General features: G+C 41.8%; 1 protein-coding gene across 1 annotated transcript in view; it reads left to right on the top strand.

Annotated features, from left to right (window-relative positions):
- Positions 1 to 23415, top strand: part of SCN3B (sodium voltage-gated channel beta subunit 3) — a 941302-nt gene that overhangs the window by 566096 nt on the left and 351791 nt on the right. The window contains exons 6-7 of the mRNA XM_085647252.1: positions 15838 to 16007; positions 21758 to 22048. The gene's annotated coding sequence lies outside the window, so the exon portion shown is untranslated. The remainder of the gene's footprint in view (positions 1 to 15837; positions 16008 to 21757; positions 22049 to 23415) is intronic.

Below are 23415 nucleotides of genomic sequence, written 5' to 3' on the forward strand. Positions count from 1 at the left end.
CACATTGTGCAAGAGCGATGCAAATGCCATCATAAATTGGCCCCCATATACTGTTGAATTGGTGCATCCTTCAACTAGCATTTAAGCAGGATATACACACCATCCCATCCTTTTCACATTTATCTGGTCAGGTCCAAATTTTCCTGTAAAGCAACCCTGTGTCTTTCACTGTCTATTTAACTTGGAAAAGGCTGACAGACAGGGCTAAAGGCACTGTGTACCAAAGTGGGGTTCTATGGAAGGGGTGAAAAATACCTTCCCCAGACAGTATTATCTATCTGATCATTTGTGAGGTAGATTACTTGTTCATATGATGCCATTTTGCACATTTCATGCATCCATATTTCCCAATTGGGGCTGCAAGCAATCTTCCCTAGTCAAAGAATGCAAATGTTAGCCACTGCCAGTGCATTTTCGTAGGAAAGTGGCATGGCTTGTTAGCTGACCTGATATCCTGCCCCTGTCTATCATGGTCTCCCAGATGACTTTCCAAAATCGGTCATGTACAGAGGAGTCATAGAGCAAGTGTAATATATCACTGTAAGAAAGGATACCTTTCCAACATGCGGCCCCTTGTAATATTCAAGTGGTGCTAAGCGTATTGAGAGACTAGCGCCATTTAAAGAAGCTTGCACTGCTGCTTTTCCAGGTGGCGAGCTATGAGAAGATATGCTGGAAGTGAGTGACATCAGATGCCAACTTCGAGGAATGCCAAGAGGCCCAGCGAGGCCTAGCGAGCAAGTGAAGGTAGCAGCGAGCGCAGGAGTAGTAATTGCCATTCGCCGGGAGGCTTCCTCACTCTCCTCTTCCTCCTGACCTGGTGAATGCTCAAGACACCTCTATTGTGTAGAACAATTTGCTCTTGTGGTCTATCAGTGGGAACGATGACAACAGGATTACCTGACCCATCTCCCCCCGAAACACTTGGAGGACTCTGAGGCCTAACACCAACCCTGTCACTTGTGAATTCACGATCATTCATCAACAACCAAGGCGAACACGACACATCTTCATCACAACCAGAACTCCTCAACACCTTTCCCTGTCTCTGGTACAGAGCTACCCTTCTGAGATTTCAGATTTGACCATTTTCCAATTTCACCCAATTTCCACCCACCTCATGAACTCTATATGGGCCACGTAATTTGGTCAAGTCCTTTACACTACCCCCAGCTTAACTTTGACCCAATCACCAGCCGCAATGAGACATTTTTTGATCTTCCTATCTGAGCATACTTTCTCCCTTGTCACACTCTCCCATGTCCATGATGGTACCAATTTGGTCCCAGGGCGCCTGCCACGCATCATCTCAAAAGGGCTTTTCCCTGAAGCGGAATTAACAGCATTACGAGAAGCCCATAACGTGTCTTTGACCACCGCCACAACAGACAAACCAGCACTGCACACCAACTGCATCGTGCCTTTGACCTGCCGGTTGACTCTCTCATGGGACCATTACCCTGGGGATTGTACAGAGATGAAAAGGCAATGCTCACGCCCAAGGTGGCCAAAATTTTTTCATCTCTTCTGACCTCAATTGTGTGCCATTCTCAGTGAGGATAACCGAAGGTATGCCCTCCCTCCTAAAAACATCGCTGAGGAAGTCAACAGTGGACGTAGTAGTAATATTCCTCATGAATGCGACCAGCACCCACGTGGACATAGCATCGACTAGTACAGCTGCAAACCTGTCCTGCTCAGGTAGAAAGGAAAATGGCCCTATGAAGTCGAGGCAAACTCTCTCCCACACTTCCTTAGCTTCAGAAACATGCTGCTTCTGCAAACGTCCAACACCCACTCTGAGACGTTTCTCAGAATTCTTGCACACAGCACAACACACAATCCACTCTAATTTCTGCATCCATGAGCGGCTACCAAAATCTCTCTCTGACCCTCTTGGTGGTCAAAGTCTGTCCCAAGTGTCCCTCGTGGGCCAAGCCAATGAGGCCTGACCTTAAAGAGATGGGAGGCACAAATATTTCATTCCTCATCAACAAATAATCACCAAAAACTGAAAACTCATCAGCCACCTTAAAGAATGGTCTTACAACATGGGAAGGACACTTTTCCTTCTGACCACCCCCTTTAGTACTCTATTAGTATAGGAAAGAGATCCCACACCACAGTTCGAACCATCTCCTCTTGAAACACAAGGAGGATTCTGAGGCCTAACACCACCCGAGTCACTTGTGAATTCACGATCATTCATAAACAACAAATGTGAGCACGGCACATCTTCATCCTATACTAATAAAGTACTTGCTTCTTTGGACCAGCGACCTGATTGGTTCTTCTATTGTTTACAACACTTATGAAGGGTTGAAAGAACTTTATTGCTAAAGACAACGCCTGCAGGTGGTGGTCCTCCCTCTACAGCCAGCGAACAGCTCGCCAACAAGTGACTTTTGAGAGAACTCCACTGCATCACAGCACATGACAATAGAACATGGAATCAACCCTATGTCATAGAATAACACTACTGAGGTTTAAAGCTACAGATAGCAGGGGATTTACTTATCAGGATTCAACATCTCCGCACAGAGATAACTCAGAGCAGCTACCGCTCTGGCCTTCCACAATTGACTCTACAGGCCTAAGAAAAGCTGATTTGCTCCATCGGCCCGCAGGCTTGTCAGCTCTGCCAGTTCAGTCCACCGATACCCGCCAGGGAGGTGTGAGGTGAGAGCTGCAAGGAAAGCTGCAAGGACAGCAAGAATGGTGAGGTGAGGCGAGGCTAGCAAAAGAGCTGCATTAGACGCTCAACAGAGAGGGGAAACCACTACTGCAGAGGCAGTCTGGCTAAGTCCTAGTGGAGTTTGTGGGCAGGTTAGGTCCTCCCGCTCACATCCGCACTCGTACTCATGCACTTACTCGAAAGACCTGCTGAACAGTCTTAAAAGACCACAGAGGCACCAAAGTGTTGCAGTTGTCAGCCATCAGCAGTCACAGACCTTCAGGTGAGAGGCAGAAGGTAAAAGTAAAAACCATGCTCAGATAGACACTGTCTACACAGAGACTGCCCACACTGCCTCTAAAGAGACTGCTTGGCCACGTAACATACCCCTGCCTCACACTTGCGTGATGGTGTGCGGAAACGCGAAGCCAAGGTAAGTGCTGGAGCATCTGAGTGGGCAGGGACACCAGGCGGTGGCACACCTGTGGAGAATCCACTGCCCCTGATAAAGACAATGCACGCTAATACATTAAACAACAAGTGCCAAAGCATCTCTCAAGCAGCGTACTAGTTTTATAATAAACTTAGCAGTCCTTAATACCTTCTAACCAAAAAAGGGAATCTTCCAATCAGCTATAAACAGCACAAGGACACCACTGGATGTCTTCGACAGCGCAGAGGCTTGATATTGGGTGTTGATTCTCTCAAAGAAGAACAAAAGCCCAACCAAGTTATCCAGTTCATTGTTACTTGACCAGAAACTGTCTCACAGACCTCTCCATCAGTGACACATCACTGCAATGGCAAAACGGAGTAGGTCTAAGGACAAATTCCCAGCTAGCTGGTGAGGCAACAGCAGCTTCGCGAGGGCCTCTGTGAGGACTGCCAATGCCCATAAGTCCTTGTAGTATGCTGCTCAGCCAGGATGTGTGTATTGTAGAATGTGAAGGTTAGAATGTTGGTATGGTTTGTCAGTTGCTGCATGGGCTGAGCAGAGCACAGACTGCTCCTGGTGGGGCTCTCTTCCTGAATACGACTTGAATAAATACATCTATGAATTTACAAGGAATGGACCCCCTTTACTTATTTTATAACAATTGGCGACGATTTGGAAAGGCCCTGCGCTTCAACTTTCAAGTAACCTCAAGATTAAGCTACCTCAAGATACAAAAACTCAGAAGCAGCAGCTCAACTCATCTGGCACTACGAGCCCCACCAGTGACTTCCCACCGGTCGCCCTCAACTACAATGTTCCACTTCCAACATGCAGATCCTGCTGCCTTCCAGTTCCTTCCCACAGTTCCTGTCCGCATGCCAGTTCCTGCCTGCATGCCAGCTCCTGCGACACCTGTCGCCCTCAACTCCAAAGTGCCACTTCCAACCGGCAGATCCTGCTGCCTTCCACTGACTGTCTGTCAGTTCCTACGTTAATCACTGCTCAAGTAATTGTGAGCCGAGATGAGGGGAAGAAAAACTGAACCAGTACAAGCCTGTATTTTAGTTTAAGCTTTAAAATGCCAGCGAGGGAATATTGTAACCGGATAATGAGCGGAGATTGTACGGGACAGGAGGCTGATTTTATCGGCTGAAATTAGTAGTTGGTTGCTGCCACCTACTGGAGGTTATTTTATTGGCACCCCAGAGTTATCAAAGTCATCGGCACATACGATCTTCAGTTCTTTTATCTGCATGGGAAGTTATTATGCCGGCATTTTTGTGAGTAACTTGCCCCAATACTTTTGGCAGTTTGTCCAATTCAAAACATTTTAAATTCTCCTCAACAGCTTCATCACACGCATCCACCACATCCTGCGCAGCCCTACCTTTCTTCTATGTCACCATGGCTTCTAATATTCTGCCGATCCTCTCAGGACGTCTTAAAGCACAAATGTGCCTTGAGCTACCCGGCTCAACGTCGATTTACGTGCCGCCATTTTACATTTTAGCATTATTTCCCTCGGACCTTTCAGAGTATGGAAAAGTGTGCATTTCTTCAAACTTGTCACATATCCCGCCACAACTACTTGGTACATTTACTTTCAAGCACACCCTCGTACGCTGATCACACAATCCACGCTTGAGGAAATTGTTATATATATAAGAAATATTCTCACAACAAGGTACTTTTGACTCATTCACTGAAGTTTGTCAGCTTTCTGTATATTCTGCTTATCTTAACTTCAGGGGAGTATACAGCGTTTTCCAGACCACGGTGACCACTTCATTTATTTTATTTTAATATTTTCTTGGGACATTGCCTCACCTCATATAAGCAGAGTGTCACTATGTACTAATGTGCCATGCCCTACACATCTTGCCATGCTGCAAGTTCATTCATGTGTACTTTATTGTGTTTTTACAGTTATATTTATTATTATATTTCATTTCTATGTACATTGCATCCTCACTGGAATGGGATCTTTCATTTACGTTACGTGAATTTCTGTCCACTACAATTTATGCTTGCACTTTGCCTGTTGCTCATATCTCATTCTTTCATGTGGCCATCCTCCACATCCTTTTCACAGTTTCATGTGGTACGTTCTGCCATGTGCCGTGTCCGCACACCTTTCACCTCAACCTGCTCTGAGGGAAATCCTACTTCTTTATGTGTTCCTCCTCCACATCCGTTCCACAGTTTCATGTTATACATTGTGTCGTGTGCCGTTTCCGCACACCTTTCACCCCAACTTCCTTTGGGGGTTTCCATTGTTCAGGGCACTTTACTTTACAGTGCTTACTTTTGTTACGTTATTGCAACACTTTTCTCACAGATCCATGACAGTCTGTAATTTCACCCTACATGGTACCTGTATGTGATTTTACATTTTCCTACTGTCTAGTGGATTCATTTTCCAAAATCCACCTAGGTGTACCTTACACACCTCCCTTACATGTTGAAAGTGCTTTCCTTTTCTCTCTCCTGCACTAACTGTTCTTTTCCATTTCCGTTTCTGCTTGCCAACTCCACGCTGGTCTGGCCAACTGGTGTGCCCTGGTGGTGATTAGAATGTCAATTCTCTACTCTTCATGTGCTGCGCCACTATTGCTGCTCAAATTTCATCTCTCATTTCTTTACATCACTCTTCCCTTTACCATGCAACATTTGCATCTCATACAAATCTGTTTTCTCCGTAAAAGGGGGAAGAAGGGTTGGGTTCCTTCGTATCCATGCTTTGCCTTTATTTCTCATACTTTAGTGCTTTCCTTTTCATTACGTTTCAAAATGTATTCCTCATTCCATCTTTTCAAGATATTTTCACCTAAAGTTTTGCTTCTAACCTTTTGTTGTGCCTCTTTGAAGCTCTCCCTTCTCATTGCAAAGAAGGGAGAAGATGTAGTATGCTGCTCAGCCAGGATGTGTGTATTGTAGAATGTTGAAGGTTAGAACGTTAGTATGGTTTGTCAGTTGCTGCATGGGCTAAGCAGAGCACAGACTGCTCCTGGTGGGGCTCTCTTCCTGAATACTACTTGAATAAATCCATCTATGAATTTAGAAGGAATGGACCCCCTTTACTTATTTTATAACAGTCCTCAGTCTGAAAGTGAAATTAGCACAGTTGAGGGCACGGTGTTGAAATCCTGCTCATGAATAAAATAAGTAATAACCAATACAGTACTAATGCTTCAACTCAATCACCAGAAACAAGTATGCCACCACTCTCTGAGTCTACTCAACAAAGGAGAAAAAACATAAAAGTGCAGCAAAACCATTAGAGTTCTTTTTTCTAGAAAAAACTATCACAAGATCATAGCTGCGGGCAAGAACTATGCAACTACCCATGAAGTGCATACCCATGTCCCATTCTAGTCCATGTCGCAGGCGCATCTTATCCTGCACCCAGCTGAGTGGGACAACTCCATCAAAAGTAGCGGCTGCTACCGGATGGGGTGATGGGCAGGGGGGTTGCGGGGGCGTTAACTAATAATTAAAAAAAAACACTTACCTTAGAACGGCCGGCCTCCGCATGCCCTGCGTCCTCTTCCTTCTTCCTCTGCAGTCCGGCCAGTAGCAGGAAGCACCTAGCACACAGGCTCCCCTGAGACAATCACAAAGCTGCAGTGCAGCTTTGTGATTGGTCTGAGCGCCATTGATTGGCACTCAGACTCGAACAGGGAGCCTGTGCATGGTCCTGACCAGGCTGTGTAATGCAGCCTGGTAGGAACATGCAAAGTGCGTATTCACTGTTTGCTTGGCCAAGAGGGCCCGAAAAACAATTCATGCGCACTTTGGCAGTGCAAACCCCTCCTCCCCTGGCCAGCCCTGCCCGCCCCAGACTGCACACAGGCTGCATGCAATAGAAACAATGAAATGACAATAACAATACATTATTGTCATTTTATTTTTCCTTTTTGCGGAGTGAGGCAACGCTCCTCTGCTTCAGCGGAGGAGCCGCCACTGTCCATCATTGAAATATCGTCAGACAGCACTCTAGTAGGATTAAAACCTAAAATAAACTACACAGCTCGATCTCCCTCAACAAAACAAAAAATGGGAGCCAGTACTATCAGCAGTAGCAGCCTGTGATAATCCTGCACTGCCCTTCACTGCCCAGCACCTCAAGCACAGTCTGCAGCCCCGTCTCATTCACAACATTAACGCAAGTGCATAGGCACAATCCCAAGGCACATGATGACAACGTGCATTCATTGAGCAACATAGAGGGCATTTCAGATGAAGAGGAGAGCATACCTGGTCTGGCAGTTCGGGCTGGACTGTTCCCATTGGGCACAGGGTCAAGACTGATTTGCGTATGACTGGGTTCAAACTGGAATGGCATGGTGAGCAAAAAAACGATGGATTTAGGCCCAGATCTCTGTACTTGGGTGAATGTATGACATTGTTCTGCATTCTGTCCATCAACTGTTGTTTTTGCATTTGTCACCCTGAATGGGACTGGTATGCCCAGACGTGGGTCCTGTGTTCTCCATGCCACTGGAGTCAAGCTATCCTGGCTGATAAGGGGTGAAACTCCAAAACCAGTTCTAGGATGCTTGTTTCCAATCCAGGGAGGACCTGGCCTGGCAATTCGGGCTGAACTGTTCCCATTGGGCACAGGGTCAAGACTGATTTGCATATGGCTGGGTTCAAACTGGAATGGCAAGGTGAGCAAAACAACAATGGATTTAGGCCCAGATCTCTGTACTGGGGTGAATGTATGACATTGTTCTGCATTCTGTCCATCAATTGTTGTTTTTGCATTTGTACATAAATGACCAGCAGACAAAGATACTTTTGGCCAACGTTTATTTCAACTGCTTCGGCCTAGGGTGAGCAGACAGACTCACTCAATTATGCAAATCCCTAGAATCTGTGCTTTGCGAACATGCTAAATATACTAGGTGGCGACTTCAACCTGCGACATCTGGGGATGGCACCAACAGATCCCACTTCGGCAGGCTGAGGCAATAACCAACTTCGCTCTCTTCTTAAAAACTAGTGCCTCAAGTCAATCCAGCATACACTGGAAGAGAAATCCGTGGCTTCAAAATTCCCAAAAACGTTCAAGGTAATAAGCACAATAGACTGCGTGTTCATCACCAACAAGGTTTTAAAGACCTTAGAGAATTTTCAAATATCAACTCTTAATAAGAGTGACCATTTCCCTCTCTCCACCACCATGAAAGCTATTACCAGCAAGTGAATAGATCTGAGAGTAGTGGATGATTCATGTGGAGACAAATGCTGACACCTGATCAGGAGAGAGAAATGGGGCCCAGTCTGCATGCAGAAACGTACATCCTCGAAATTAACTAGAGGCCTACACCTCAAAAATCAAAATTACAAATATCTATTGGACAACTGGGACATAATGAACGCAGAAATAAACAAAGCACTATGCAATACCTTAGTGCCTCACCGGACATCCATAAATCCTCTATCTAATAAAGGGCATATAAAATCATGAAATAATGAAAAGTAAAATTAACATATGAAGACTTCAAAAAAAAGGCAAAACACATGTTAAGTGGTTATAAAACTAAAACTACGGGCCTTAAACACAAACAGCTGGTTTGGGCGTCAAAACGTGAGCAAGTGTGCAAACAAAGAGTGGCTACACATATATAACAAAATCAAGCTGACCTATGGAGGTACATCAGAGATACAACATGCTCAGAATCATCTAAAATATATGTAATTGATGAACTCCAGGGGGCACTACATGGAAAAAATCTATATGTAGTTAAAATGGTGAGCAGTAATGGTTCTTGCTCTCCAGTTGTCGCCACAGAAACCCCGAACCCAGAGGAGCGACTAAAAGTTGATGGCATTTGCAAAATTCAAAGGGAAATCAGAACTTTCGGAGCCCCAGACCCTAATAGTGTCCCAGCACAGGTCTTCATAAATGATACTGACCTGTAGTCAGCAATGCTACTTCCACTATGCCAATCATGCTTATCTACCCAGCAAAAAGCCGAGAGCACGAGGTGCTCAATTTTGCACCCTATAATCAAGAAGGGCGAGAGGCACGACCAGGCAAACCATTGCCTCAATGGACACTGGAGCAAAGGCGAATGCCCTCATGAAAGAGCTTGAGCACTGGGCTGAGGCAAATTAGATAATCCGAACATGCCAAACCGATGTCAGAGGAAACTTCTCAACTTTGAACAACACAGTGGCTCTTTACCTAATCCCCAGGCCACCAATCAGAAGCAGCTTCCCCTTTATGTGTGCCTTGTCGATTATTCTTCTACATTCAACTCTGTACTCTGGATCAACTTGTGGAGAAAACTCAGAGGGTGGGGCATCCCAAACATCTTATTGCAGGAAATCATTTGATTATGTACCTCTACCTGGGTGAGGGTCAAACTGTCGTAGGCTGTGGTAACTAGGAAACTTTTGACAGAAAATGGCTTAATACAAGAGTGCATGCTCGCACCCTTACTATTTAATCTCTACACAGCTGACAGGAGCTCAGTATTGGAACATGCCAATTTAACCCCACCAAAAATTAGACCTTAGAAAGTCACATTATTACAATATACAGATGATTTTGTCCTCTTGGACAATACCAGAATAGGGATCCAGAAAGCCCTCAATGACCTCCACAAATACAAATTGGCCAAAATAATGCTGGCAAAAGGCACAAAGACTTAAGTAGCAACCATTTACAGGCCACATAAGAAAATGAACCATGCTTGGAGTCTCGGTCCACTAAAAATCAAAGACTCCGAATCATACAACTATTTGGGAGTTTGGCTCTCATAAAAAAGGGAGGAGCAAAAACACATTTGAGGCATCTAGAAGCAAAGGTGGAGGCCATAATCATCAGAACTTGAACTGACAGTTCTCTTAAATGCCCCACTACAGACCCAATTGGACATGTAATAGGACCAACCATCCACCCGATGATTAGATATGGCCACGAGGCCTACCATTGCAAATTTGTCAAAGCCATGGACATATTCCAGCTTATAGTTCATGAAGAGTTTTCAGATTACCATCATACATACATACGGGGATGCTTGGTTAGGTTGAAATTTGGATTAGGGGGCCAATCATGGGCCTTCAAGGTAGCCTTCCTAAAGTATTATTACAAGATTATGAAAAAGCGCCACCGAAGTGCTTGAAAGATGTCCTTCAGAATATCTTTAAATTCGAAAGAATCATTGGTCAGTCTATCTTCAAAGATCAATTGCCTCTCTCCAAATAGACCAGAGCTAAACAAGCTTCACATTTCACAGGCAGCATTTAAAACATTCTTTAAAAAGCAATACAAGGACACTTTCGAAGACATGGGGAAACTAAAGAACTTGTGGCTATTACCAACTTTGGAAAAATCAAACCCTAACATGCAGTCACATTGCCTTCGTCCGAAGCCATACCTCCCCTGCCTGGCCTGGAAAAACTGCCTTAAGTAAATAATGGTTGCAAGGCTGATGGGACTACAGATTAAAGATCCAAACCCCAAATGGTTCTCTCTCTCTAAAATTGTCAACTGCAGACTCTCCACCTACAAGATAGAGCCCTTTAACCATCTACTTTGTTGTTGCCTGGCTCTTTTGCATTCCTGGAGCTCCTTTTTAAAACCTATGTGCAGCACTTTTAGGAAGTACTGCAACGTTTGCAGTTTGGCAATGGCATTGCCATGAGGCTTAAATGCCTAAGAAGGGTCGTGTTCTGCTTCTAAACCATTAAACACTGATCGTTGCCCCCTGTGTACATAAACTCTGCTGGACATTTTACATTACTCTTCCCACCAGCACTTTATTAGCTATACGCACTCTGCAGTATTTAATCCTAGCACTTGACTAATCAATTAAGCAATTTACAGCCCTGTATATACGCCATTCACCACAACTATATTTTAATAATAATAATTCCACATTTGTAAAATGTGAACTTATCACCCCTAAGGGTATCTATGCATTGGGGGGGGGGGGGGGGCGTCTGGGAGATTAAGTGAGCTATTGCCCAGAGTCACATGCTGCTGAGCTGAGCTGCTGCCGTCAATCGAACAGTGAGCCCCCTGTTCAGGAGTCAGCTGCTTTGCCTGCTGCGCCACACCTCTCCCTTTAAGTTTTAAGTTATTGAATAAATTGTTGTTTTTATACTATTTTAACGCATTTGCCTGTTTGTGATCAAAATACTTGAGACTAGAACATTGTGAAGATTTTAATTGATCATATAATAAAGTTTCTACTACTACTACAGTTCCATTTCTGAAGGATATTATAATAACTCACTTTCAAGCTTGTCTTCTGTAAAGATTTGTCATGGTTGTGAATAAAGTCTCTCCAGTCTTCATTAGTATAAGCCGTTTGGAGGCAGATTGCTCACCATTTTCTTTCAGTGAGGTCAACAAAGGGGCAGAGAATACATGGTTAATAAGGAGTGCATATATTCCAGACACTACTTCCTTCAATGTTCCGCAGTTGTGTAGATATTTAAGAATGGTGGACTCATCTAAGGTAATGGGTAAAGGTGTGAGGGGTCTCTAGAAACAGTGGTCGAGTCATTGGAAGTACAAGAAAAGGGTCTGTGGAATGTCAAATTCTGCCTGTAGTTTCACAAATGTTTTCAGTCTACTCTCTGTGATTAGTTGTTCAATCATGTTAATCCCTTTTGAAATGACCCTGTCCCGTGAAGGCTCCTAAACACCTATGTTAAAGATACCATTGTCAATCTCACAATGGGGTATAATAACGGAGTAATCACATCCACGATGCTACTCCAAGACTCTATACTCACAAAGAATATCAGGATGTTGTCTATAATGTCAATAACTGACCTTGATGTTTGTGCGTGGTAAGGGGTAGGGCATTAATCTTTTAAAGACGAGAACCCTCACTCACCCAAAGGTGACATGCTTCATCATTGGGTTCCCTCTTGCACACTGTGACCGCAAGGTTCGCAGTGTGGGCTACACTCTCCCAAAGAGAAGAGGAGCGTGAGGTTTTTGCTTGTGAATCATCAAATGGAAGTAGGGAGTGAGGGGCAGAGTGCAAATAAAGTGAAAAAAGTGTATTAAAACTAACTCACGGAAGATCAAATTAATTTTAATAGGTGTCTCCGGAGGTTCGGACTAAAAAGCTAAGTGAATAGGGATATGGATGTTCCCTATTAGTGTAAGGTCAACATGTTTCTGTCGGAGGTGACCTGTTGATTCAATGGCATTCATCAGGACCCACTTTTTGTCACTCTGCTATTTAAGGTGAAAATAATATGGAATTTAAATAGAAAAATACCATACTTAATTTTGATGGCATCAATCTGAGTGGTACCAGCTTCAGTATGGTCCACAATCTGCAAGAAGTATACAACTTTGTTAAACTTCATAAAACTTATTCAAAAAATCCGTGTACATATACACCATTGTGTCCTCCACCTCACAACACACGTTAAAATTCAAAAGTAAATAGGCATGCTTATGAAGCATCCCACCACTAGGGTACTATTAATGTACCACCACCTTCCTGAGGTCCTTTACTGATAGATCTCCTTAATCTGAAGGTGTAGAATTGTAAACAAGAATACTGTTCTAACCTGGAGATTAAAATAAATTAAAATAAAGTTCACAGGACTTAACTCTTCAACAACGTATTCCAAATAATATCCCTTTTAATTGAAACTACGTGTTCTCATGTCACAATACATGTCTGTAGCTGGATTCCCAATTGCTACCTATATTGTTAGCAAATCCAATATTGTTATCTCTTTTATCACTTTGATTGTCAAACGCGATCCCCAGAATCATGAGTACTTCTCCTCATTAGCGGCCGTATTTGATAAATCTTCCGTAAACACTGTGCTCTTATTGTTGCCCACTATCGGCTAAAGCATTTTAAACAAAAGTGCAGAGTAACTAACTCTCTACACAGGCCAAATCAAACACCAAATGAAAATTAAAGTAAAACCTACTTAAACGACAAGCAGTTACATCAATCGTCAGAGTCACGGGGCAATGGCAAATGTAAAGCCCATCATCACAAACACATTCCAAATCGGTGTCTTCGCCAAACTCAATATATCGGGTCCCTCTCCCTCGTATATACCTTATTTTGCTGGATATCTTTCCATTTCAGTACGTGCCAAAGGGGAACTGCATCCTCACGCTACCGGTATTATATGTTCTAACTACCATTTCACGTCGCATAGGTGAACCGGAAGTGCATGTTTACACTTCCTAGTCCCGGGAATCTTGGGAAATGTAGTATTGGTATTTTCGACTGTTTCTGAGCACGTTCTGTGCACTTGAAGTCGTGACCTCACTTCTCCCTGCTGATCAAAAGAAATATTATCTCAGGAGTGCAGTAGTATATACCCTAGTTTATGAGGCAATGCTTCCATTCAATATTTATACCTCATTTTCCTAATCTGTACAGAGAAATAAGGTCCTTCTGTGTTTAGATCAATATTTGCTTTATAATTATAAGAAAATAAATAAAGCCAATTAAATGTATTCATGCTAATCCTGGGCTGTAAAGTTACAGACCCAATTGTTAATTAAAAACAGTCAAATATGTAATATGTCAGTAAACGAATAACACTACCCACTGTTTTATTGCTTGTAGACTACATCGACATATTGTCCTGCTATCTCTCTAGTCCTTTATATAGTTGGTAGAGGTTAGAGACTATGTGCTTAATATACGTGCTACAATCATCTCGAGCACAGGATGTTTGCACGATTATTATTTATAGTCAATTTCAATCACCAAGCTATTAATTCATGAAAAATCAAATGCTTCATAGTCACTGGAAGTTGTATTCAGAGGGAGCACCAGGGTATATCCTCATTGAGCCCGGTGATATGACTCCTAGTCCAGAACACCCACCTCTGCTCACGTCGGAAGAGGATTTTTTCTAAGGGGCCCATATTGATATCATATTTGGGTTTGTCAATAATGAACCACATCAGATCGTCTTCTGAATGGGCCATTTCCAAGTAATGTCTGGTCATACGTGTGTTGGATTTTTTGTACCTAAATGTACTTCGGTGTTCAACTATCCTGTGTTTAACTTTCCGAGTGGTCATGCCAATGTACTGAAGTGAACAGGGACATGTTATCATATAGATTACTCCACTCGGATTGCAGTTAGTATGGTTATTAAGTAACCAAGGTGTCTCTAATGTCATATCGAACTGCGTCGTATGTTGAGTGAAAGGACACACAGAACAGGTACCATACGGAAAATGTCCAGTGACTGGAGAACTGCCCCAGAGTGTGGGTTGTTTCAATAGGGGCTGTCTATTCCTGGGTCTTGTGTGGACCAACAAATCACATAAATTGCTACTACGTCTTAATGCAAACAGTGGTTTTTCCAGAGCCAATTTCCCGGTGTTTAGAATATGCCAATTTTTGTTAATGGCTTTTTTGATGTTGTCTGTTAGATTGCTAAAATTGGTTACACCGACCATCCTATCACTTGTGGGTTTCTCATATGATTCTAATAAGGCTGCCCTATTGTTATTTTGTGCTCTTTTTGCCACTGTCTGTATAAGTTGTTGCGGCTATTGTCTTACAGCCAGTTCTTCACTAAGGTTATTAGCATGTTTCTTGTACTTGACTAATTCCGTACAATTCCTAAGTAACCTTAAAAACTGTCCTACAGGCAGATTGGTCAGTAGGGAACGTGGGTGAAAGCTTTGATAGTTGAGCAACGAATTCCTTGCCATGGGTTTTTGAAAAAGTTCTGTATAGATCATTCCTTCCTTTGGATATAGTAGAAGGTCCAAAAAGGACACACTCTGGGTGCTTGCTTCTCTAGTAAATCTCAAATTTCTGTCACATGCATTTAACCATGTGGAAAAGTCATCTAGAGACATCTGGTCACCAGACTGTCATCTACATAGCGTCTCCAAATCTTTAATTTGTCCTGGAAAGGATTCATGATCTTGTATATATATTTTGTTTCAAAGCCATGCATATGAAAGTTGGTCATACTAGGGGCACAAGTTGTCAGACTTGCCACTCACCTGATCTCCTTGCTCTTCTTGTAACGATGAACAAATCCCAATCCTCCCAGGAACTTCCCAGGCAGCAGAAATAATTATATACTCTGATGCCAAGAAAGCTCCCAAGGGGAAAGGGGGATGGGAAACAAAAGACAAGAGAGATATCGGGATCCTGGTATTCGGAAGCCCAGTTGTTATATCGCGATTTCTCTGCCCAGCGTAATGATAAGTAGTCTTCGAAATGACTGCTTGCAGACTTATTTAAACAATGAATCATGCAAAAATATGTTAAAACAAGAATAAACTATATCTTTTGCAAACCCTATATAATTTGTCATTCACAGATCTATGTTTACCTAAACACTCTTTGTGGTGCCTCTATATTGAGAAACGTTCGCTTTGACTAATGTGTCAATTCTCTTGTCCTGAAAAACAAGATACAACAATTACATTAACCAATGCTTATTGTCTGCCTAGTTTTGTGTTGTAGAACACTATTGTACTTTCAGCTTAAGTGGTTACCTTTGTTGGGTGGTAATGCTTCTTACCACCGAGAGTCTCAATTGTTCACAATATAAATTGCCTTTTCAATAAGAGTTCTATTTATAAGTTCGTAAATTCGTGCTCGTCACTTGAAATGTTAAGTTCTTGTTCCTTTAGTTTGCAAGCAAGAGCCCTTGTTGCCTTTTATTCATTGAAGAAAATTAAGCACTCACAGGTGTTTTTCTGTCATCATTTTAGAGTCACTTATCTTTTGTTTAGTTCTATTGCAGGTTTCTTGATCGATGATCTGGAATCGGAAGTGATGAGTGTCGCCCCGGAAATCAGAGGAGAGCTCAGAGGAGCAGCTGCCGTCAGGGGACTGAAGGGAGCACAGGACGCAGGAAATCCGAAGACGTGATGGGTTTCTGGACGCGATGACGGGAGAGCAGGTAAGAGCTTTCTAGAGACGAGACCAAGCATTCAACAGCACACGCAAGCGGTTTAAATAGCTTTTCACCGCTCACGTATGCCGCGTGTGACAATGCGTTGCCTTTCACGTGTTTGAATTATGCAAAACAGCGTGAACGGTTTCTTTCCTCGCATTGCAGAGCACATTAGCATGTGTATTTAAATTATGGCAGTTTGCAACGTGCTGTAGCCATCAGCATATGTATTTATGACAGTTTGCAACATGCTGAAAACGTATTTAGCTACAGCAAAGATAAACCTCACATTACCTTTTTGTATCTGGCAGTTTGGAGCTTTGCTATAAAAGATCTTGTGTAAATACAGAATGCCAAACCTTACAACATGGTCCTTTCAATAATACACATAGAATATGTTAAAAAATAATACCCTGCTGACTAAAGGATTTAGGAAAGGGAATGTATATACAAATGACAGAGATGGAAGTGCCAACTAAGGAAATGGATTTCTGGATATTGCTGAAAAGATATCAAGGCTGCGTAGAGGGCATAGCATGAGTGGGGTTTTGGATGATCGTGACAGTTCTCCCCCGCAAAGCCTACCCAATAGGTCTTGGTTTAGTGTGGTATCAAGCGTGGAAGAGTCTACACAATCTTGGGGCATTAACATTAGATGCCGGCTTTCAAGATCTTTTAGCAGCATCATAACCTTTTCAATCAAATAATATAATTTTTTGTTAATTCTTTTAGCATCTAGGATTCAGTTCACCTCATATTCTAGATGATTATCTACAATAATCGGAGGAGGAGGGTCATCTTTTCTGGTTCCTGGATGATGAGGTTTAAGCAAAGAGACATGAAAAATTGGGTGAATAGTATAATTATTTGGCAGTGATAATCGAACTGAAACAGGGTTTAGAACCTTTTGAATGGGAAAGGGACCTATGAAACGAGGTTGTGATTTTCTGGGCCCATCCAATTTTATGCAGTGGTTCTGGGGTCCTCTGCTTATCTGCCTGTGCTTTAGTTGTAAGTTTATTTTTGGACAGGAAATCCCTAGCTTTCTCTTGAAAACTTTGTAACTGTTTGATTTTCTCAGATACCGCTGGCATTATATCCTGATGAGACATAAATTGTATTGGAATATATCGAGTATGATATCCAGTCATAAAGTAAAAAGGTGAACATCCCAAAGCTTTATGTATACTGTAATTATATGCAAATTCTGTGGTAGAGCTTCATCCCATTGGGAGGTTTGGGTGGCTAAAAGGCATCGTAAAGATTGCTCAATGTACTGGTTAACTTTCTCAGTTTGACCATCCGTTTGTGGATGAAATGCAGATGATAACGCCACCTCGATTTTCATTTGTTTACAGAGATTTTTCCAGAATTTGGGAATGAATTGCGGGCCCCTATCTGAGATAATCCTACTCGGAAGTCCATGTAATTTGACAATATGCTGATTAAATATATCACAGAACTCAACTACCGTAGGCAGTTTTGGTAGAGGGATAAAATGACCCATTTTAGATAATAAATCTACAACAACGAGAATAGTAGTATAACCATTTGACTTTGGTAAATCAGTAATAAAGTCAAGACAAATAGTATGCAATGGGACTGGTGGAACCAGTAGTGGTTGTAAAAAAACAGCAGGGGCTATATGTTGAGATTTATTACGAGCACAAATGGGACATTTTTTGACATAGTCTTGGATATCTTTTCTCATTGCATTCCACCAAAAGGTTCGAGAACATAACTCTACAGTCTTTTGTACACCAGGATGACCAGACAAGCTGGAGTCGTGATTCCAAGTTATGATCTGCAATCTTTGTTTCTCGGATGGAATAAAGAGTCTTTTTTTATAAAAAAAAAGTCCATCAGAGATGGAGTTGTTTTTTTTCTGTAACCATGTGTTGATTGACCGAGAGTCAGTTTTTACCTTAGTTAGAAAAGAATCGGAATCAGATTGAGTGATTGCAACTATCCTATCTTCAGATATGATATTTTGAGCAGATGTCCTTAGATTTTGTGACCCATGTTCATGTAATCGAGAGAGAGTATCTGATAACAATTGTTTTTTCCCAGGTCTATATGTAATTAAAAAATCGAATTCGCTAAAGAAATGCAACCATCGCATTTGTCTAGGTGTAAAGGCCTTAATGGAAGTAAAGAATTGGAGGTTCTTGTGATCATTATAGATTGTTATAGTATGTTTGGCCCCCAACAGGTGATGTCTCCATTCAGTAAAAACATCTTTAATAGCTAACAATTCCCGTTCAGCTATGGTATAATTTTGTTCAGCTGATAGCAATTTACGTGAAAAGTAAGCCAAAGGATGAAGGTATCCTGTTTTTGGATCTTTTTGCATTAAGACCCCACCTACAGCCGTTTGAGAGGCATCCGCCTCCGCAAAGAATGGTTGATCAGGATGTGCAAGTACTGGAGCTGAAAGGAAGGGTCTTTTTAATTCCATGAATGCCTTATCTGCTTCGTCATTCCAGCAAAAGGTTTGTCCCTTTTTTAATAGTTGCGTGATTGGAGTTACAATTCTGGAGAAGTTTGCTATAAAACGTCAGTAAAAATTAGCAAATACCAACACCTTTTGAACGTCTTTCACTGAAGTTGGAGTTGGCCAATGTGGTTACAGCCTCTACCTTGGTTTTATCCATTTCAATTCCTTCAGGTGATAAGATGTATCCTAAAAATTCTACTGAACGAGCATGAAACACTCGCTTTTCAAGTTTAGCAAATAGAGTGTTCTCTTGATCTCTGAAGAACTGTTCGGACATGTATCACATGTTCTTCCTCATTCTTTGAAAATATTAGTATATTGTCTATATAGACAATAACAAAGATGTCCAAAAGATCATGAAACACTTCATTAATGAAATACAGGAATGCCGCCGGAGCATTACATAGCCCAAAGGGTATTACAGTACATTCATATAAACCAAACTCGGTACGAAAAGTGGTTTTCCACTCGTCATCCTCACGCATACGTATCAAATGATATGCACCACGGAGGTCCAGTTTGGTATAAATGGTTGACCCTTTCACCTGATCTAATAAGACAGAGATTAATGGCAGAGGGTAACGATTTTTTATGGTGGCTTTGTTTACAGCGCGATAGTCTATACATGCTCTCAGATCTCCAGATTTTTTAGCCACAAAAAAAAGTGGAGACGAGACTGGAGAGGTTGAATGTCGAATAAACCCATTTTCAAGAAGATCGTCAAGGTAACCTTTTAAATACTGATTCTCTGGTTCAGTTAGGGCGTAAATACGACTGCAGGGTAATGGAACCCCAGGTATTAAATCAATCCTGCAATCGTAGATCCTGTGGGTGGGGAGTTGAGAGGCTTGTACTGGGTCAAAGACATCAGCAAAACTTTTATATTCATTGGGTAAGGTATTCTCTGTGTTGTGTGTAGCAGCACAATGTAAAGGATATATAGGATCTTAGCCTCCAGATAACAATGAGTTCTACAGAAAATGGAATCCAGGCTTACAGTTCTTTGCACCCAGTCTATTCTAGGATTGTGCTTTTCTAACCAAGGTATACCCAGAATAATTCCGAAAGCAGGAGTATCTATTAGGTCAAATATTATTTGCTCCGTATGGCCATTTTTACTTACTATTGTCAAAGGTATGATATGGAATCGAATTAAATCTGAGGACAAGACAGAACCATCTACCGCTCTTACCGGTTCTGGCTCTTCTTTTGCAATATGAGAAATACCCAATTTTCAAGCTAGGTTTATATCAAAGAAATTTCCAGTTGCTCCTGAGTCAATTAAAATGGGTAGAACATGTCATTGTTGAACTGTCACTATTACTGTCATTAAAATCGTCATATGTCTAGCTATGCCTTTGTTAATATTAGGGATACGTTTTGAGCTCTTACTAATTGAGTTCCTCAAAGAAACGACCTCTGCGTTCTTTGAGAAACTTAGTTTTCCTAATCAGATTGCTCAGTTAAGGCCACCTTTTTCTTAGGTTTAACCGTGCATTCTTTGGCAAAATGCCCTCCCTTGCCACAATATAAACACAATCTTTCTTTTCTACGTCGTTCTTTTTCTTCAGAGGAGAGTGGTCCTCTGACGCCACCTATTTGCATGGGTTCTGGTTCTATTGTTTTGGGTCCCTTGTCTTTTTTCTCTGATTTAAACAGTACAGGTCTAAAGCCTGGCTTAGGTTTTTCACCTTTCCTTTCCATTAGGCGATAATCCAATTTTACAACTAGATCAACAAATTGCCCATAGTTGTCTGGTAAATCGACTATGTGAGCCAGGGAGTCTTTTAAGTCTTCCCTAAGTCCTCTGTAAAACAATGAAGTACGCTTCTCTTCCAGCCAATGAGTCTCGGAGAGAAGACGGTTAAAGGTTGTAATATAGGAAAGTAAATCTTTAGTTCCATGACAAAGGTTAAGTAGTTAATTGGCACTAGATTGCACAAAAACATGACGAGCAAAGAGTCGGGTCATTGCGTCTTTAAAAGCATTAAAATTCTGTAAAAGGGGGTCGTTATTATCCACTAAAGGAATAGCCCAATCTGCAGCTACGCCTCCTAAATAGGAAATAATAAAGGCTGTTTTGGTAGAGTCTGTATTGAAAATCTGGGGTTTACAAAGGAAATGCAGCTAGCATTGACTCAAAAAGGCTGCAAAACGAGAACTGTCCCATGAGAAACCTTCAGGATTAGCAAGTGGGACCGGGGTAGGAGTGATCACTGTAACTTGTACATTTGAATCAGCCGGTTGAGCCCCTGAATTTAGTGGGGAAAAGGTAGTAGGGCCAATCTTAGGCGGGGTCAAATTAGGGCGTTTTTCTGAAATTCATGGATCTCTCCATTGCATAAATTCAGTTTTACTTTTTAACAATTCTTCCTTGAGAAAATGATTTTCCTGTTTTAACTGCTGCATCTCTAACTGGAGATTTTTTATTATTTCAGTAAATTTGGAAACCGAATCAGGTAGATCCATGTTCATTGATCGTTAGGAAGAGCTTTTGTATGTGGCTTGGTCTTCTGTCAGACTTGCCACTCACCTGATCTCCTTGCTCTTCTTGTAATGATGAACGAATCCCATTCCTCCCAGGAACTTCCCAGGCAGCAGAAATATTTATATACTCTGATGCCAAGAAAGCTCCCAAGGGGAAAGGATCAGGATCCTGGTATTCGGAAGCCCAGTTGCTATATCGCGATTTCTCTGCACAGCGTAATGATAAGTACTCTTCGAACTGACTTCTTGCAGACTTATCTAAACAATGAATCATACAAAAATATGTTAAAACAAGAATAAACTATATCTTTTGCAAACCCTATATCATTTGTCATTCACAGATCTATGTTTACCTAAACACTCTTTGTGGTGCCTCTTTATATTTCGAAACGTTCGCCTTGACTAATGTGTCAATTCTCTTGTCCTGAAAAACAAGATACAACATTTACATTAACCAATGCTTATTGTCTGCCTAGTTTTGTCTTGTAGAACACTATTGTACTTTAAGCTTAGTGGTTACCTTTGTTGGGTGGTAATTCTTCTTACCACCGAGAGTCTCAATTGTTCACAAATAAATTGTCTTTTCTATAAAAGTTCTATTTATAAGTTCGTAAATGTGTGCTCAAGTCACTTGAAATGTTAAGTTCTTGTTCCTTTAGTTTGCAAGCAAGAGCCCTTGTTGCCTTTTATTCATTGAAGAAAATTAAGCACTCACAGGTGTTTTTCTGTCATCATTTTAGAGTCACTTATCTTTTGTTTATTTCTATTGCAGGTTTCTTGATCGATGATCCGGAATCGGAAGTGATGAGTGTCGCCCCGGAAATCAGAGGAGAACTCAGAGGAGCAGCTGTCGTCAGGGGACTGAAGGGAGCCCAGGATGCAGGAAATCCGAAGACACAATGGGTTTCTGGACGCGATGATGGGATGGCAGATAAGAGCTTCCTAGAGACGAGACCAAGCATTCAACAGCACGCGCGAGTGGTTTAAATAGCTTTTCACCGCTCGCCTTTGCTGCGTGTGACAATAGGTTGCCTTTTCACGTGTTTGAATTACGCAAAAAAGCGTGAGCTGTTTCCTTCCTCGCATTAGCATGTGTATTTGAATTATGACAGTTTGCAACGTGCTGTAGCCATCATCATATGTATTTATGACAGTTTGCAACGTGCTGAAAAAGTTTTTAGCTACAGCAAAGATAAACCTCACGTTACCTTTTTGTATCTGGCAGTTTGGAGCGTTGCTATAAAAGGCCTTATGTAAATACAGAATGCCAAACGTTACAACATGGTCCTTTCAATAATGTTCAAAAATAATACCCTGCTGACTAAAGGATTTAGGACAGGGAATGTATATACAAATGACAGAAATGGAAATGACAACTAAGGAAATGGATTTCTGGGTATTTCTGAAAAGATATCAAGGCTGCGTAGAGGGCATAGCATAAGTGGGGTTTTGGATGATCGTGACACAAGTACTGCCCATTGATGTGCCCGTTGTTTGCCAGTAAAGGCTTCCTTCAAAGCTGAAAAATTTTCTTTTATTGCCAGTCTGGCACACCGTAAGACAAAGTCCGTGGGTGTTTGATCTTCTCGATGACTGCCATCCAAAAGTAGTGGTATCGTCTCCAAAGTATCGTCTTGTGGAATGTTGGTATATAACAATTCTACATCGTATGTTACCATGATATTATTTTGAGGATCAAATGGTACATTTTCCAACACTTTAAGAACGTGTTTTGTATCCTGCAGATATGAAGGCATTACTACCACTATAGGGCGCAGAAAAGGATCAACAAATTGAGACAATGGCTTTAAAACAGAGCCAAGGCCGGGTACTATCGGTCTACCCGGAGGGGTCCTCTGTTCTTTATGTATTTTTGGTAAAATATAGAAGGCAGGTGTTCTAGGATGTTTCTGAACCAAGAAGTCCGCTTCTCCTTTGGTAAACCATCCGTGGTGGCTCCCTTCTTCGACTAGATTCCTAATCTGATGTTGTAGTCATATCATAGAGTCCTGCACAATCCGGGTATAAAATCTGTTGTTGTTAAATTGTCTCAAGCATTCTTTGCAATATTCCTCTGTGTCCATAAGGATCGTTGCTCCCCCTTTATCTGCAGGTTTGATAGTCACATTAATGTCATTTCCCAATGCCATGATACATTGTTTTTCTTCTTTAGAGATTTTACAAAACAACCTTTTCGCTTGATTTGCAGTGGTCTCATAGTCTTTCAGAACAGCCTTTTCAAAAGTTGCAACTTCTGATGGTATCTGTTGTATAGATGGTAGCAATGAAGATTTATTGCTCAGGCCAGTGTTCACATTCTGGGCTGTGATTCATTCTTATCTGAATTAGCAAAGAAAAAGTGCAAACGTACTTTCCTAAAGAACATATAATACCGGTAGCGTGAGGATGCAGTTCACCATTCGGCCCGTA

The sequence above is a fragment of the Triturus cristatus genome, chromosome 3_2 (genome assembly GCF_964204655.1).
Source record: "Triturus cristatus chromosome 3_2, aTriCri1.1, whole genome shotgun sequence".
Lineage (NCBI taxonomy): Eukaryota > Metazoa > Chordata > Amphibia > Caudata > Salamandridae > Triturus > Triturus cristatus.